This window comes from Zophobas morio, unplaced genomic scaffold (genome assembly GCF_036711695.1).
Source record: "Zophobas morio isolate AGI-343-1 ecotype UQ-CSIRO unplaced genomic scaffold, CSIRO_AGI_Zmor_V1 ptg000058l, whole genome shotgun sequence".
Taxonomy (NCBI): Eukaryota; Metazoa; Arthropoda; class Insecta; order Coleoptera; family Tenebrionidae; genus Zophobas; species Zophobas morio.
The window spans coordinates 7789863-7808205 of record NW_026972163.1 but is presented as its reverse complement, the minus strand read 5'-3'; the positions used below and the strand labels follow the sequence as shown (position 1 = coordinate 7808205).

The window sequence follows — 18343 nt, the reverse complement described above, 5'->3', positions numbered from 1 at the left end:
TGGCGCAATAGGTTACTATCTTGAAAGGTACCATGGATTAGCTTATACAAACAAATTACAGACATGTATTCTCGTCTAGTTTGTAGTGGTACCAAATAATATTGATTAAGCTGACGTTAACAAACTATAACATTCAATTTTGATGACATTATTTTATTTCTTTGAATTTTTTTTTCATGGCTAAATAAATTGCTACAATTTTGCGACTATTGCGCCCTCTCATGGGCTGTGGTTGGTTCGTAAGAGTAACTGACGACATGATTAAGTTTTCATTCTATATACGATAGTATATTATTATGTTATACTGCGTACGGTGAGAGATTGAGTGACAGATATCATATATATATATGAAGAGGTGCCATACGTGCTGCCATCTATTAATTATTATACTTAATAATTTTGACAAATCTAGCGCGTAATTTCTAACAATTTAAAAACGGCAAAAGAATTATTAACATGTTGTGAAAGGCACAAAGGCATTCACACCGAAACAAACCACCGCTTCAAAATGTGTAGAACCTGCTTTCTGTTAGCCTAACTTTGAAGACAGGGTACGTGCCACCGACAAGTATTAATCGGACCAGGAACTACACACATTGCTTGCTACCCCTTCTACCTTCCGTTATTTTATGGGGGGACCGCTAGAGGCGCTGCCATGTAGCATCCCTACGTTTATGTTGAAAGTAATCGAAATTTACACATATTTTTGAATTATTTCCATCATTTGTGGTAAACAAGTACTTACCAATTATTCAGGTAAAGTGTTGGTGCCGTAAATAAAATCATACACGCTATAAATAAATCAGTTGGAAACTTATTATATAAAAAAAACACAATTAAATACAAATTCGTATTTGTTTTGCAATATTATAGAGGGTGTCCCACGTAACACTTTTGGGCGCGATAAGTCAGGTATTTTTGAACGGAGTTATGAAATTTGAAATGTAGGTATTTTGATAGGTGAGGATTAATATGAACCGGTGAGAATAATCATTACCTTGAAAAAGTAAATTTTCCATGACTTAATTTAATTTTGAATTGATTAAGTTTTAGATCACTTGATTAAACATGAAAAATAAATACTGTATGCAAAAATTCATCTCCGAAATACGTCTGGTTAGACAAAAAACGATAAATTATTGCGCAAATAATTCCAAAAAGTATTAAAAGATATGTATTTATGAAACAAAAAACTGCTATCCTCGCATTTTGGACACCCTTGCTGGAATTTGATACCTGTTTGACCTACCCAACTTTCAGGAAATGAATTATTTAAAAATTCAACTACTTCTCTTGCAACATGTGAAGGCGCTCCGTCATGTTGGAAGATAACCTGACCATTGGCTCTTTGACTAGCCAAAGCTGGACCAATCATCATAATTAGCATATCTAAATATTTTTGCCCGTTAAGACAGCCATCAATAAAAAATGGTCCTATTACTTGCTTTCCCAATATCCCCAAACCAAACGTTTACTTTAGCAGGCCATTGAGTATGAGTTTCCCGAATTATGTAAGGCTTTTCTCGAGACCAAATTCTGCAATTTTGTTTGTTTACACTCCCATTAATTTTAAATGTGGATTCGTCCGAAAATAAAATAGAATTTAAAATATTTACATTTTCATTGATTTTGTTCATCCACAATTCGCAAAATTTCATTCTTTTGAAAAAATCGGCCGGTAATAGTTTATGTACATTTTTTACCTTGTAGGATTTATATTGTTCTTTTCGTAAAGCTTTATGACAGCTAGCTCGAGAAACATTAAATGTTTTTGAAAGTTCTGGAGTATTTTTCTTGTTTAACTGTTAAACATAAGTTTAACTTTAATTCAGGCGTCATTACATTAGGTACGGTTCCGTTTTTGATGTTCGCGAACGAGACAACCTGTGTTCATAAATCGTTCGTAAAATTTTTGAATTGTGGTCTTGCTCGGTATGGGAAGATCTGGATATGCTGAAGAAAAATTTTGCGCAATTTCTCTCGTTGATGACCCTTTAATGTATGCAGTGACCATTTCCACTTTTTCTTTAATTGTATACAGTGGTTTATTGACAAACTTCGGTAAGTAAAAATCGGCAATCCAAAGAGTAATAAAATTTTAGAAGCTTCAGATAAATGTCAATTTTTACATGGCTGCCTACAATATTACCGACAAAAATACGCAAACAATTTTTTATTTATTTTTTTAAGAAATGTCCTTTAAATTAAAGCATAACCGTTAATAAAATCGTCAAAAGATGACCCATTTTACATCCAGTAAAAATTTCAACTCTGAATCTTTACTCAAACATAAGTTAACATTGGGTATAAAATTTAACATGGGAATCGCTATGGTCACTTCTAAAAAAGATGCATTGTATAATTGGCCAATTCAGTTGTTGATTTTATGGTAACTCGAACACCTTCACTTGTATTAGCACTCAAAAACTCATTTTCAGTTATATGTCTTGTAGTTTTTGACTCTTCCCCCTGATTTAAAAAAAATCAATTCAGGTTCCAGATTCTGAAAATGTTCTTTTTTAAAAAAATAAATTGAACTGTAGCTATCACCCCAAAATTATTGCTGGTTTTGAATATACTGTCAAGATAACATTTTTTGTTTAAGTAGTTGCACAGTGAATTCAGTATGGTTGGCTCGACGTTACAATCGATGATATTTAGTTTATGCTTATGATAAAATATTAAACCATCTGCTACTGACTTGCTGAAAATCTGAAAAGTATTATATATACATATAGTCGTCGGCAAATGGATAAAACCACTTGTTAAAACGTCAGGTTGGTATTATTGCCATGGTAATTTTAAGCCCCTCGGGTTGGCAGCGCTTTGACGTTTGTAACCGACAATGACGTCAAACGACTCGTAAACGAGTCAAACAACTTCAAACCAGCGCAGCGTGCTTCAAATTCAAAAAGAGAGCGTTTCAATTTGAAAATAATTATTATGAAGCCAAGAACGCGAACTTTGTTCAAAAAACAAATAAAAGCTGCTATTGTAAAATGTTACGAAGACTTTCAACGGGCATATCCTTCGTCTTGGTAGTAACTATAATATTTCCAACGTTACTTGTCCACAACACAGTTCACATTGTCCATTTTTCACACCAATCAGTGACTCAGTAACATCCTTTTATCCTATCATTAACCAGCTCATTTTCCTGCAGTGTTCAAGAAGTCAAATAAGAACGCTTCTACTCCAACACAAATCCGGACAACTTCCCGAAGACCTTCCCCAGGAAAGAAGTCAAAATGGTTTACGGATTTTGAATTCAAAGAAGATCTAAATTTTCACATATTTGAAAAAAATCGTCAGAATGAGTTTTTTACAATTGAGGATTTATTTAATTTTGCCACAGAAAATCTTAATTACAACGCAAGTATCCGGACTCTACGAAGGGTTATTAAATCCATGGGTTACAATTTTAAAAAAGTTGAAAACAGGAAAATTATAATTGAGCCGCCCCGCTTACAGGGATTAAAAATTAAATTTTTAAAGCGTTACATACAGTTAATGGAAGAAGATGTGACATTTGTTTATTTAGACGAGACGTGGGTGTATCAGCATGGTGTACCCGTAAGAAAATGGGTGCATGAGAGTAATCGGAGAGGCATGCCTGCGAAAATAGTAATGAATGAGGGTAGAAGGTTTACCATACTTCATGCAGGGGGTAAATTTGGTTTTTTGGAAAACTGCTTGCTATCATAAGGCTATGGGTGGAAACACAGTTAATTCCATCTGTTAATTTTATTAACGGTAAGGTTGTTATCATCATGGATAATGCACCTTATCTTCGGTGTTAGCAGAACAATTGCCTCGTTTGTCTTGGATTAAATCAAAATTAAAATTTTGCCTTGCACAAAAAAAATCCTTTTGACGATAATTTGACAAAAAAACAACTTTGGGATATTATAAAACCTCTTTTACCATCGACTCGAAAATATGAGATTGATGAATTGTTGTCAAAGAGTAATATTGAAGTTTTACGTTGACCTCCATATCACTGCCACTATAATACTATAGAAATGGTATGGGGATTCTGTAAACCATACTATAACAAACACATCTTGAAGCAGTCTTCCAAAAAATCGGTAATCAAGCACCTGTGGATTGAACCTATGTCTAAATATACACCAGAGATGTGGACATCAAGTGTAATGCACTGTGAAAATATTATCAAGGATGATTGGCAAAGAATGATGGGTAATACCAGTGTAAAAGATATTCCTCCTCTCATAATATTATCACTTGGAGAATCTGATAGTGAATCTGATTTAATTTCAGATGAATCAGACAGTATAAGTGATATTATGCAGGATGATGTATTAGCCGACAGAACATTAAATGTAAGTATGGATCCTGAAACCAGTATGAGTGAAACACAAGGCAATATTGGAGAAGGCCAGCAGCTTTGTGTAGATGATGTTGAGATGTGTGAATGGATGAATGCAGAGAATGATATAGAAACAATTATTGTAGAGGTAATAGATGATTAATTTACCTTGCTAAGTAAATAAATGTCACATCTTTTAACAATTATTGCATTAATGAGTTAGTTAGTTGTTCCTATTTTATTGCATTGTTAAAGTTTTTGAAGATACACTTATTTGTAACAGTTGAGACTACTGTTTATGTTTCTATAAATTATGTTCATTGAGAATTGTCTTTCTAACACATTTAGAACATTTCATTTTATTTAATTCCCTCCTGTGATTCAACCTTAGTGAATTGATCTGCTTCTTTACATCACTTCCTTTTGCTTCACGCTTTATCTCTTTAAATACTTCATGTAGTTTCTTATAAATTATAACCTACAATTTTCTCATATTTATTTGTATACAGTGGGCTCAAAATACTCAACAGTTCTGGTAACATTTCATTAAAATGTGTAAATCTTCTAATGACGCATTATTAGTACAGTCACCAGAGTTCTGTGATTCAGAAGAACCAAGCCATAAGTCAGTATCGTTCATGGCAGCACAAATAAGACTGATGGAAATATAATACGAACTGCCAGTCATGTGGTCATTCTTCGTGCACCATCCTTGTACATAGATAGGTAAAAATACAAATAAAAGTTCCAATTTTCACTATACCTTTGAGTCGTACTTGCCCATTTTATTGATGTCCACCTCTTGTTAACGAGATGTTAAACTGTGAACTGCTCATACCATCAATTGTGGCAGTGCAGATTTATACTGCACTTTCGATTCCACAGTTTGATAATGTCGGTGTATGTGTACTGAAAATGCGTACCCTAAGCTCTAAGCCACATAAAAGAGCCCCTTAATTAATAAGCCGTGGTCTTGTAAGCACAGAACCTTGTAAGACGGCGATCAAAAAAATGTCAAAAAAAAGTAACTAATGTCATTAATCGTCGGCCATTTTCTCTCTAAAAAGGTACGGATAGCCGTTTACACCAGCGAAATTTTGAAAACTTACACTAGGGAGTGGTTAAATCGAAATGCCGACGACTGTATATACAGAGTCATCAAAATTGATTGAGAGAGTTGGTACCCCCTGTTTTTGGCGTGAGGTTTGTCAGCCTTATGACAGATTTGTTTAAGGTTAGATGGCAATGAATTCAGTGGGTTAGATGGCAATGAATTCAGTGGCGTGACAAGAGAACTGGGGGTTGATTGTCGAACTCACCTGAATCAGTTGTATATGTATATGTCTTTTCAAAATTTAAACAAATTTGAAGGTCGACAACTTACGAGCGTAGTTAGCAGAGATCACGACCCTCGCAAAACTGTAGGGTCGCGGACATTACAGTAAAAAACACGTTTTGTTGTACACGTCTACAATTTTGTAAACAAAAGAAAATGTAACTAAATAGTATGTATGGTATATAACAGAAAACACACAATTTACATTGCTTTCACTCTTATGTTTCAACACTGCTGCAGTACGTAACAAGGACTTTGGAGCCGTTTGTATTGCTGATTCTTGTTGACATTAAATGCCAAATGAAAGAGTGACAAGCTGACAAGTTACTAGAAAAACATTCTGATTCAGAATCAGAATCGAGAGAAATTATGATTGAGGGGTATGTCTTCATATAGTGCGTTACCCCTTAAACGCTTCCAATCATGATCAGCCGTTCACAATGTCTAATAAAATTTTGCTATTTGTCTGCACCTACGGTAGCAAGAGCCTACCGCCATAAGGACTGTACAACACCAATAGCGCCACCGTGTTCCCGAATATGTTTACTGTAATATAGCTTACACTGTCCACACACCAGTTCAATTGGATTATACTGACAGTGGTACGAATATTGAAAAATAGGTGGATAATTCCTCTTGCTCTCGTCACTGCCATACCTAGGCGTATTTATAAATCTGTTCTTTTAGGATCTCTGATGGGTGCTTTTAAGTTGTTCTTCTAACTTCCTTGTTGATGTAATTCCTTAATTTTGTATTTAATAACCTTAGAGTGAGAAATCTATTAGTTTTATGTCTATGGTATTTGACATACTCCTGTATACAAGTCGATTAATATAGAAATGTTTTATTTGGCTGCTTTTCTTGGTGAAAAATCTTAACAGGTTATGGGCGCAGAACGCTATAAAGTTGAAAAACATGAATACCAAACGAAAAGCCAAATATTGAAAACTATTTGAAAGATATCTCCACGAGGCTGATTTTAAGGTTATCCAACACGTGCATTCTGAGGTTATCCAAGACGTACTAAAAAAGAAGTATAGACGTAGAACAATGGATCCAACAAGAATCATCAATGTCGGTCTTTTGGAAGGAAAGTCGAACTGGGATACGTGGAAGTACAAAATTACTATTTGTCTACGAGGAATTTCAGGAGCTCTGGATATCATTGAAGGCAGGTCAGTGAAGCCTAGTCCACTAGATGATGGTGCAAAGCCGGAAGAAAAGACGGCGTACCAAACTGCACTTGATGCATTTAATAAAACAGAGAGCAATGCATTGATTATCTTGACAAATAATATGACAGAGGAAACTCTAAAGAAAATTATGCGATTAACCAGTGCCAGGGAAGTATGGCTAGAATTACACAAACTTTTTGATGGCGTTTCGGAAGACAAAGTGTACAACCTGTGTCTACAATTCTTTAGTTTCAAAAAATGTTCCAGCGACGATATGGCTACACATATATCAAAATTAAAGAATCTATGGAGCGAGTTAAAAATGGAAATGAGAAACGACGCTGATGGTAATACAGAACTGCCCGATTTGTTTTTGATTTGCAAAATTTTAGGTACGCTACCAGACAATTATTTTTCCTTCAAGTCAAGTTGGATGATGATGTCAAAAAGTGACAGAACGGTTGATAATTTGACAAATCAACTGTGTGCTTATGAGCGAGCCTTAAAAAACAATGAGGATGGATCATCGGGACAGGAAGCTCTCATTTTGGACTCATCAAAAAGAACTCCTACACAAGTAAGTTCGACCGAACAGAAGAAAAAGAAGAAGATACTTTGCAACTATTGTAAGAAACCCAACCATGTTATAAAAGTATGCAGAAAGTGGATTGCGGATGGAAGACCTCCAAAACTTGATAACAAGCCAGAACAAACTTCAAACATGCTTCTTTTGATTGTTACATCGCCAGTGATGAATTCAGAATGTGGTGCAGATGATTGGTATGTAGACAATGGCGCTACAAATCATATTTCAAGCGACAAAAGTTACTTTAAAACTCTCCAACCATTCACAACAGCACACTCAGTAACCACGGCAAACGGTGAAAGAATTGAAGCTATCGGCAAAGGTGAAGTTGACATAGAGGCAGCTATCGGAGGCAAGTGGCACAGGATCACTCTGACAGATGTATGGTGTGTGCCTGGAATAAAGAAAAATCTGTTTTCTGTTCTAGCTGCACACGACAAACACCCAGATAGTCAGTTTCTTTCAACCACAGAAATTGGAAATTTTAAAGTTGGCAAAAATGTAGTGTTAGTCGGTGTACGAAAACGTTATGGAGGACTTTTTAAATTGGCAGTGAGAAGCGTGAAACCTACGTCTCCAAATGAAGTTAATGTCACAGGCAAAGAGAATCTTTTGCAGCTATACCACGAACGACTTGGACATCAGAATAAACGACACGTGAAGTCCCTGCTGGACAGAGAATTCAACGTTACGGTGAAAATGGATAGTGAACTGTGTGAAGGATGTATCTATGGGAAAGCTCATCGTCTACCTTTCGGTACCAGAGAAAAAACTACAAAGCCGGGAGAGCGGATTCACACAGATGTTTGTGGACCATTTGAAGAATCGATGTCAGGCTTTCGGTATTTTGTTTTGTTCAAAGATGATTGGACAAAATTCAGGACTATCTACTTTATTAAAGAGAAGTCAGAAGTTGCAGAAAAGCTAAGTCAATTTATAGCAGAAACAAAAACCACGGGACATTTAATTAAGGAACTGTTGAGTGATAATGGAAAAGAGTTTGACAACAGAGAAGTAAGGAGAATCTTACAAAAAGAAGGTATAAACCACCGCCTTACGATGCCATATACTCCAGAACAGAATGGAACAAGTGAAAGAGAAAATCGCACAGTTGTTGAAACTGGTAGAGCGATAATGCATGCTCATGGAAACATTCAACAGAGTCTGTGGGCTGAAATGATTCGCACAGCAAATTACATCCTAAATCGAACGGGACCTTCAAGTGTTGCATGGACGTCTCCATATGAACTTTGGTATGGGAAGAAACCAAGCTTGAAACATCTACGGATCATAGGTTCCACGTGCTATGTTCATGTGCCAAAACAGCAAAGGCACAAGATGGATAGAAAAGCCATTAAAGGAATATTGATCGGCTACGACCACGACGATGGATATAGAATTTACTGTGAAGAGGAGGGCAAGCTCATTAGATCAAGAGATGTTATCTTTGAGGAGAAAACTTTACAGCAAGGGAGAGGTGTAGTAATTCCAGGAAACATCGAACTTTCTGATCAACATGGCGACTTGACGCATGCTGATAAACAGGTTGAACAAAACGATGAAACTGATGAAGAAGACGAAACCTTTTGTGGACTCGAGAGCGAGGCAGAAAGTACGGATAGTGATGAAAATAAAACACCAGAACCCATTGATGAAGATAGTGTCAACAAACCTCGACAATTACGAGATCGCTCAAATCTTAAAGCTCCAATCCGATATGACGACTACGCGCTGTATCTTTCGACATTTCAGGAACCAGAAACGTACAGTGAAGCCATGAAGTCAGATCAGAGAGAACTATGGCAAGAAGCTATGGATTGTGAGATGCAATCTCTGAAAGATAATCAGACCTGGGAGTTAGTCAGTTTACCTCCTGGAAGAAAGGCTATTCCAAACAAGTGGGTCTACAAGATAAAGACAAACGCCGATGGGTCAGTCGACAAGTTCAAGGCCAGATTGGTTATCAAAGGATTCAATCAGAAAAGAGGAGTAGATTATGATCAGACCTTTAGTCCAGTTGCAAGAATGTCAACGATTCGAACATTACTCAGTGTAGTAGCCAATGTAGGCATGAAACTTACTCAGATCGACGTTTCCACAGCTTTCTTATATGGTGACCTGGATGAAACCATTTATATGCAACAAGCTGAAGGCTATGGGGATAAATCTGGGAGAGTTTGTTGTCTAAAGAAAAGTCTGTATGGACTAAAACAGGCGTCTCGTTGCTGGAATAAGAAGATCACTGAACTGCTTCTACGACTTGGATTTAAACAAAGCAAGGCCGATCCATGTCTTTTTGTGAGACAAAAAGATGGAAAGACGATGATATTTCTTCTCTACGTCGATGATGGACTGATTGCAAGTGAAGATGAACAAGAACTTCAAATTTTCATCAATGAGTTGAAGAAAGGATTCAAAATTACTTTCAAACCGGCAACATATTTTCTTGGACTTGAAATCGAACGAGAAGGAGATGGCTCCCTTCAGATCGCTCAAACTCACTACACAGAAAAGTTGTTAGAAAGATTTAACATGAGCAACTGTAATGCAGTAAGCACTCCCATTGTCAAAGATAATGAAACTGAAGAAAGTCCCCGTAATGAAAATTTTCCATACCGACAAGTGGTGGGAGCACTGATGTTTTTGATGTGTGGAACTCGGCCAGACATCGCTTATGCTGTCAGTGTGGTGTCCAGGAACCTGGAGAATCCTACAGAACGTGACGTGGTTCGAGTGAAGAGAATTCTGCGGTACCTGAGAGGAACTTCAAATTATAGACTTTTGTATAAGAATGACCATGAAAAAGGGGTTCTTATCTGCTACAGCGACGCTGATCATGGTGGTGATCTCAGCACCGGACGATCAACATCAGGGGTGTTATGCCTATACTCTGGGGCGCCGATCTCATGGATGAGTCAAAGACAAGCCTCTGTTGCAATTTCCACTACAGAAGCTGAGATCGTAGCCGCGAGTGAAGCTGCTCGGGAAATCATCTGGATTAAAAGGCTTTTGACTGAACTTGGTCAGTTGAAAGAGACGCCTGCACTACAAGTAGACAATGAAGCTGCAATTCGATTGGCTCAGAATCCGGAATTTCACAGAAGAACGAAACACATTCGTACTCGACATTTCTTTGTACGCGAACTAGTCACTTCTAGGCAAATTAAAATTTATAAAGTAGAGTCGCAGAGACAGCTTGCAGATGTATTGACAAAACCATTGTCATCAGTTAGGTTTAGGGATTTATGCAATAATTTAGGCATGTTGTTATTAAATAAGGGAGAGTGTTGATGTAATTCCTTAATTTTGTATTTAATAACCTTAGAGTGAGAAATCTATTAGTTTTATGTCTATGGTATTTGACATACTCCTGTATACAAGTCGATTAATATAGAAATGTTTTATTTGGCTGCTTTTCTTGGTGAAAAATCTTAACATTCCTCACTCTGTAAGAACATAATCTATCATAAATATTGCGATAGAACGCGCTCATAGAATCGATTCAAAATTAATGCGGTGCTTGACGTCTCAACTGACAGATCAGTCATAATTGCATTGTCGATAAAGTAAAATAAGAAGGTGTAAAAAAAACTAAACTACACAGTTAAGAGTAAATTTTTGGGTTTTGCGTGTCCTTGACCTTCGCGCCTATTTTGAAATAGTTATTTACATTACAAGCTGCGTAAGTAACTTTTTTGTCGAGGTGGATTTGACGGGCCGAGGCAACGTCGAGGCCCGGCAAACCTCCGGGACTTAAGAAAGGAGTTACGCAGCGTGTATTGTATTACGTTTTTTCTGCTACCGACACCAGTAACACTAAAAAGTAATCATTGTAGTAACTAAAAAATATTTAACAAATTATCAGGAACTCGTTGAATGTATTCATTTCCGTAGCAACAAGGTAAAAAATTTGTTTACACACGAAGTTTTCTAAAAAGTAGTTATTCAAAATGAAAAATGAGTGCTCAGGTCATTTAAAGGCAATAGAAGAAGCTGCCAATATTGCTTGCGCATGTCTGTTACCTGAAAAATCGAAATTCCGTTATAATGAAACTTACAACGCATTTTCAATTTGGTGTACATCACGAAACATTCAAGATGTTAATGAAACCGTAATGCTTGGTTATTTTAAGGAAAGATCGAAAGCCCGCAAGTCTCCTAGCAGTTTATGGTGTGAATATTCAATGCTGAAATTAACGTCGTGTCAGTTCTTCTGTTGTTACCTCAATTATATAAGAAAATGTTGGAAGCTCATGCAGTTGATGAAAATGTGACAGTTACTAATTTTGAAATAACTTCAAAGAATAATCCTTTAATAAATATTACTGAGTGTAGTGTTACAGTTAATGTTAATAAATAATTATAAAACAAACTATTGCTGTAAAATGAAATTATTGACATTTCTCTGACATTTTACTACTTTCATTACTTTTTTGTCCTGGCAGCGTAAGTAACACTTACGCCCTTAGTAACCTACTTACGGAGCTAGCAACGAGGTTGCCCTATTTACTTCACTTACGCTTACATCAGTGTCACTGGAGCAATAAGATTCATTTACGCTATCGGTAGCAGAAAAAAGAACTATACATAAGATTGTGAATACTTACGTACAACTGCTTTACTTGTGTCGCTAATTTCACTCGCATTTTCTGAAAATTTGTAGGAGAGATGTGATCGTATGATATTTTTGGACAAACACTAGATTGCCAAGATTTTGAGTGTCCAATTTATAAAAAAAATCCATAGTACGACCATGATACTATTGCAAAAGGTATCTATAAACATATTAAATAATATGTATACCTTAATAGTAAATTTATTCAAATGTCTTAGTGTTAAATGTGGGTGTCCGAACATCCTGTTTCTAATTCATACATTTGAACAAATGTGGAGTATCAGAAAAAGCGTAAATTATTTTATCATCACATGGATTTTTTAAACTGATTACCAAATGATTTTTTTTTCCTCTGAAATTCGTAAAATACGCCACATGTTTCGAGTAGTGCCGGCTCCATCACATATTATGCAGGGAAATTCGGAAAAATCGTGGGTACATGGGACGTATGCACGTAATATACTCTAATAAATTACAGTATATTACATTCACACTTAAGTTTTCCAATTAAACGTAAAAAACTTACTGAACCAGATTTCCAGTCTTTTATTACATCTGATGGGTTGAAATGTTTTTCCCAAACATCTCTCAATTTCCGATATGCTCTCGATATATATATATATATTTTGGTACAATGTTAATGCCTCCTCATTTGGTGCACTTATAATCTGTACGACAGTTAGGAACGAAACACTTCCTATTTCTTGGTTGAGCACTACTTTCGCCCATTCTACACTCTTTACAGAATTTATCTAACCTCAAAATTTAACAATTGCACAATTATATACTTTTTTATTTAAGTTTTTCGACTGAAAACGGAGAAGTTGCCGTAAGATCACTCAGAAACCAAGGGTCGCAAACGACCGCTAGCACCAAGAAATGAAGCGGCGCCAAATGAACTACATAGTACACTGTCCTATTTATCCTTGTCCGTGGTACGTGCACTACGGAGCTGTGATATGCGATGATAGCAAAGATGATAGTTGTGTTTCAACAGCGCTCAGAGAATAGTAATGAAAAATAAAATGAGAGCGTGCACAGTGTGTGAGTATATCGGTTATGCGCACTATTATACTCGCTTATGATTTACGGAAAGGACTCGACTATTCTTGTGCGCGGAGACACTGATCAACATAACATCAAAATGGATTGCGAAAAATTAATAGCTGAAATTTTTCTATGTGAGTGTTTATGGAACCAGGCACATCCTGACCACTACAACAGATTTGTATTAGACAAGAAATGGGAAGAGGTCGCTTCCAAATTATGTCTTACAAGTGAGTATTGTTATCTACTATAGTTAGGACTATTTTTGATTTATGAAAGTCAGTTTTGGTACAACAAAACAAAATTGGGTTTCACATTTTCATATTTTTATTCTTGAAATTAAATACGATTTCTGCAAATGTACAATTTAAATGTATCTCGAATAAATTTTGACGAGTCGCCTGGACGTCAACTGTGACGATAGCTAATACTAAATGATGGAGGAATGGCAATAATGTCTTTCAAATGTCGTTCATATCCTTCCTTGTCAATTATTGTGTTGTGTAACACACAAATGGCTTTTATAATCCTATCGGTCGTTTTTTCACTCCTCTCAATTGCCTTTGACACTATGCGCCATTTAGAAAATATTAAACCAAATGTACATTCCACTGTTTTTCTTGCACGTGACAATCGTTTGTTGAAATATTCAGATTCTAAATTTAGTTGATTTCTGCTGTGAGGTTTCATTAAATTATCCAATGAAGGAAAAGCTTCGTTCGAAATAAAAATGTAAGGCATTGTAATATCACTGTTTGACAGGTAATTATTGTGTGGAGTATTTAATTCGTTATTCTGCATCAAGTTAAAGAGTTGTAAAGAACGAAACGTGCACCCGTCACTTTGTCTTTCATATCCTGCAACATCAATTATAACAGAAAATTATACTCTGCATCCAACTATACCAAGTAATACAATTGAAAAAAAAGTTTTTGTAATTACAATACATGGTTCCAGAGTGAGCAGGGTACTTTATGCGAACGTGTTTTCCGCCAATGGTGCCTAAGCAATTGAGAACTTCCATGTGTGATTGAATTTTCTCGCTGTTTCTACAAACACTTTTTTCGTTGGCGACATTTAATATCAATCGTTATAATTAAGATTAAACAGAATCGCACTGATTATCCGAGAAAAATTGTGTGTAGAACTTTAATATAAATCAGCTTTTGTAATTATTAACCTATTTAAATGACAAGTGGGTTTTAAATTAAAGTGTTTTATGTTGCAGAGGAGGCAGTAAAAAGTAAGTGGAAATATTTACGCGACTCTCATCGAAAAGAATTATCAAAAATAAAAATTCCAAAATCCGGAGACGAAGGGGCTACTCCAGGATATGAACAACCGAAATGGCAATATTTCTAAACATTGCTATTTCTAAAAAGTCAATTTACGTAAGACAATAACTAATTTGAAGCAAGTATTATTACTAGAAACTGAAGAAGATGAAGTGGATCACAGTGTAGAACCGCAGAATTTTACGGACGTCGAAATCGAAGAAGAATGGTATGATTCAAACCAAGTAGCCGACCTCCATTCGACCTCTGTATCATTTATTGACTCGTCAGTATCTTCGTCTTCTACCCACCTAGAATTAAGTGTAGTGCTCCTATCTCGAAAAAGAAAAAGACAGTTAAATGACTAATAGGCTGATACATGTACAAAAGGAAAAATTACAACTTTTACAAACTCGGACAACGGTTGGAACCAATAAACAATAAACTGGTGGATGAAGACACATGTTTTTTCGAAAGCTTGCTCCCTCATCTTCGTAAAATCGATCAGCTAAAGAAACTACAGTTTCGGGCAAAGTTCAAGAATTAGTAATGCTATATGCATACGACCATTCACAAGCTGAGGAACCAATAAAATAAAGATATTTTTTCTAGAAGCTACGTTCATTCTACCACTACCTGAGCGTTATCACTAGTTGTTCTTCTACACATATGGGATTTTATGGCAATTTTTTCAACCTTTTATAAGTCTGGGTTTTATTTTTCCTACAATGTAATCAACAGTTTCTGGTTCCATTCGTAAGTATTCAAAAAAGCTGTTTGCATACTTTCGTAATTCCGTATACAGATGATATTCGCCTAGTGTGGAATGTTTTGCAAGTATTGGATGTATGTGAAATTTTCTTGAGAAAAAGTGATGTCTGCCATGCAAAATGAACCATTTTGTGACCATCGAACAAAATTCACTAATTGACAATTCGAAGTCAACTAAACACATCATCATGTATGTTATAAGTTTCGTTGTGCACACTCACCAGCGCTTATACTTTACTCTATCATCTATCATCTCTGCTATAATCGCATATCACAACTCCCTAGTGCAAGGGCTTGTTTCTTTTCATTGTCTAGCGACATAGACTTATTATTAGAGCTGTGCGGTCAAAATTTATTTACCCCCACTATCGGCCCACAGTGCCGATCGCTACAGCCTTGCCTTGCTCGCTTCTCGCTTTTCAGTTGTGGATTATTTTTGATAATTCACACAAATAGTTTTATTGTCAGCGAGACGGACACCTGAACATTATTAAAATTATTATTATTCTTATTTCGTGAATATGGATTTTAAAATCATCAACTGACATGCCGTTAACATTATTTTTCGCGTAATTTTCTTCGCGATACATAATGTCGGTTGCAAGCCTCTGGCCTGCCGGAGTGGGGGTCAATTCGCAGCGTTTAAATTTCGACCGCACAGCTCTACTTATTATATTGAATGGCCTGTGCGGTCACTTTATTTTTGAAGTATGTGTTAAAGAAATAACAAAATCTTTTAATCTATAGAAAAATTTCTCCTATTTTATACAAATAAGTAGTAATTTCCAAAATCTTAATAATATTCGTACTTAAATTTAATCTTTAAATATGAAAATGGTAAATAATTACATATAATATAAAGGAAATATATGCCAATTTCGCAAATTACTTTAAGAAATTAACACATATGATGATATATAAAAATTTGCGTCGTTCTTTTGCACTACTAGCAGAATGGAATGCTATGAGAAGAAATAAATGTAAAAAATAATCTACATCTTTCAGAACTTTTAAATTTTAAATTGTAACATATTAAATCTGTTTCTTTTATCATTGGGTTATTTCAACAAAAACTTATGAATAAGTCGTCAAGAATAGGCACTTAAGAAAATTAATATCCAATTCAGCTTCGATGCTTTTGTGTAGGAAGAAACAATTGTACAGGGTTATTCAGCTAAGATGACCCATTTATGTTTTTAAAATAGGCAACCCAAAATACCGATTCCACCTGAACCTGGATTACAAAAAATGTTTCAAAATTGAATTGTATCAAAGTTTGCTAAATGTATAGAAACGTGGGTTCAAATCGTAAAAGAAAAGTCATGTGAATTGCATATGTGTTTATTATAGTTACGTACATTGTTAACAAACAATATACAGGGTTAGTCACGAGAAAATTATTTCTGAAAATTATTTTTACGCAACCCAAAATACTAATAACGTGTACCACTTGATACCTTAGATCATATAATAAATAGATACCAATACTCAAACTGAAAGGTGTGACTAGACATGAAGGTATCTGTTGTCGTTTTCTACGTCAAGGGGAGTAGTATAATGCTATCCTTGTGTGATCACCACATCTTCATCTTTGTTATATGCATTTCATCTGTATATGTCTATTTCACTTCCATTCTTGTACCGCACCAGCGCAACAAATCGCTTTTGACAGATGTTTCTTCTAACCTCTCATTCGAGTTCTTGTACGAGAAACAATTTTAGAATTTAGAACAAAGATCCTATTTTAAGTGATGTAATCATAAAGAATCACAATTGCTGCCCAATAATTTACTATTCCTTTCATTATCTACTGTGAATTATTTATAAAATCAAGCTGTGAACATCTTTCGTACGAAGTTAGTTCAGACATACTTCCTAAAATTTAGGCGCGCAAAATTCAAATAGTGATCAGGCAAGGATAGCTTCATTGTAATCCCTTCATGCACGAGAGAGATGTGTGACAGGAGGATGTCGTCACAGGCTCTGCTAGGGAAAGAACTTGGCATGGTGGTATCTATTTATTATATGATCTAAGCTTGATACTAACTGAATTTAAAATGAAATGCTTAATCCAAAATTGCTTTGACTTTGGCACTTTTGGCAGTGTCATTTGACAATTCCGGAAAGGAGGTTACGCGAGTGTCCATGGTCGTACCGTCACTATTAATTGAAAAGTAATTATCTGTACACCAGTTGAAAAAGTTATTGACATCCTCTTGGAGTAACAAACTGTCAGGAAAGCCTACGATTTTGCGAAATATTTTTATGTCATCTGCAAACATGAGAACCTGAGAGTGTTTAAATACAGTTACTACATCATTAACATATAATGAAAATAATTAGGGTTCTAATGTAGATGCTTGTGGAATATAATTTTTTCGCGAAGATAAATATGAGATAAAGAAATTCAATAATGAGTTACACAAACCAATGTTCGAAAGCTTATTGATTAATGTTTGATGGTCTACCTTATCAAATGCTTTAACGAGATCGGTGTAAATGACGTCAAGCTGTCTTTTGTTGTTCAATGTCTTAGCAATATTCGGGAACATGCAAACTAGGTTTGTGCTAGTGGATCTACCAGCAGTGAAGCCATGCTGAACAGGTGATAGTTGAATTTGTATTTTAAAATAAATTTGTTTATAAATTATAAATTCAAGCATCTTTGAAAAATTGCACAACAACGATATAGGGCGATAATATTATATTATCGCCCTATAATTTTAAATATTAATAATATTTAAGATTGCAATTTATAGTGGGTATGAACCGCTGTGAAGTTAACTGGCTCAAACCATAATAAAATTTTATTGTGTAAAAAAGAAACGTTGTTACAGTATACGATTTTTTACACCTATAAAAATTTGATTATTGTACCAATGGAACTAACAAATGCTCCAGAAATGGGATAAAATGATTAGTTTCCTGTTTTCTACGTTGTTTCTTTAAGTAGTTCCCCATTGTGGAATTTCAATGTATGAAATATACGTAATTACACAAATAGTGGCAAAAGATAAGCATGGAGGAAATTACTAGTACCATATGGATGCTTGGCTTGTACAGTAGCGGTCATTTCTACCGAACCACTCGATAAAAAGTCAAGTTGGTAGCCCTGTCATCTAGTACTTTACGCCGAACGCGGTTGGTAGCGGTAGTTGATATGGCAATCGAAACTAGCACAACACGCAAAGTCATTTAATAGATATTCT

At 35.5% G+C, this 18343-nt stretch overlaps 1 protein-coding gene and 1 long non-coding RNA gene across 9 annotated transcripts in view; one reads left to right on the top strand and one right to left on the bottom strand.

The window, feature by feature from the left end:
* The window catches only part of LOC135143098 (uncharacterized protein), a 342333-nt gene that overhangs the window by 25189 nt on the left and 298801 nt on the right, over window positions 1-18343 (top strand). The window contains exons 1-2 of one of the 8 annotated variants that reach the window (XM_064074959.1): window positions 12905-13319; window positions 14318-15119. The exons of the other annotated variants lie outside the window; for them this stretch is intronic. The gene's annotated coding sequence lies outside the window, so the exon portion shown is untranslated. Of the gene's footprint in view, window positions 1-12904; window positions 13320-14317; window positions 15120-18343 lie in introns of those variants that run through there. 8 annotated transcript variants of the gene reach the window in all.
* On the bottom strand, window positions 4530-5323 carry LOC135143110 (uncharacterized). The gene is made up of 3 exons (XR_010282679.1): window positions 5094-5323; window positions 4859-5041; window positions 4530-4808 (listed from the first exon to the last, which is right to left on the bottom strand). It is a non-coding gene; the product is annotated as an uncharacterized LOC135143110 (long non-coding RNA).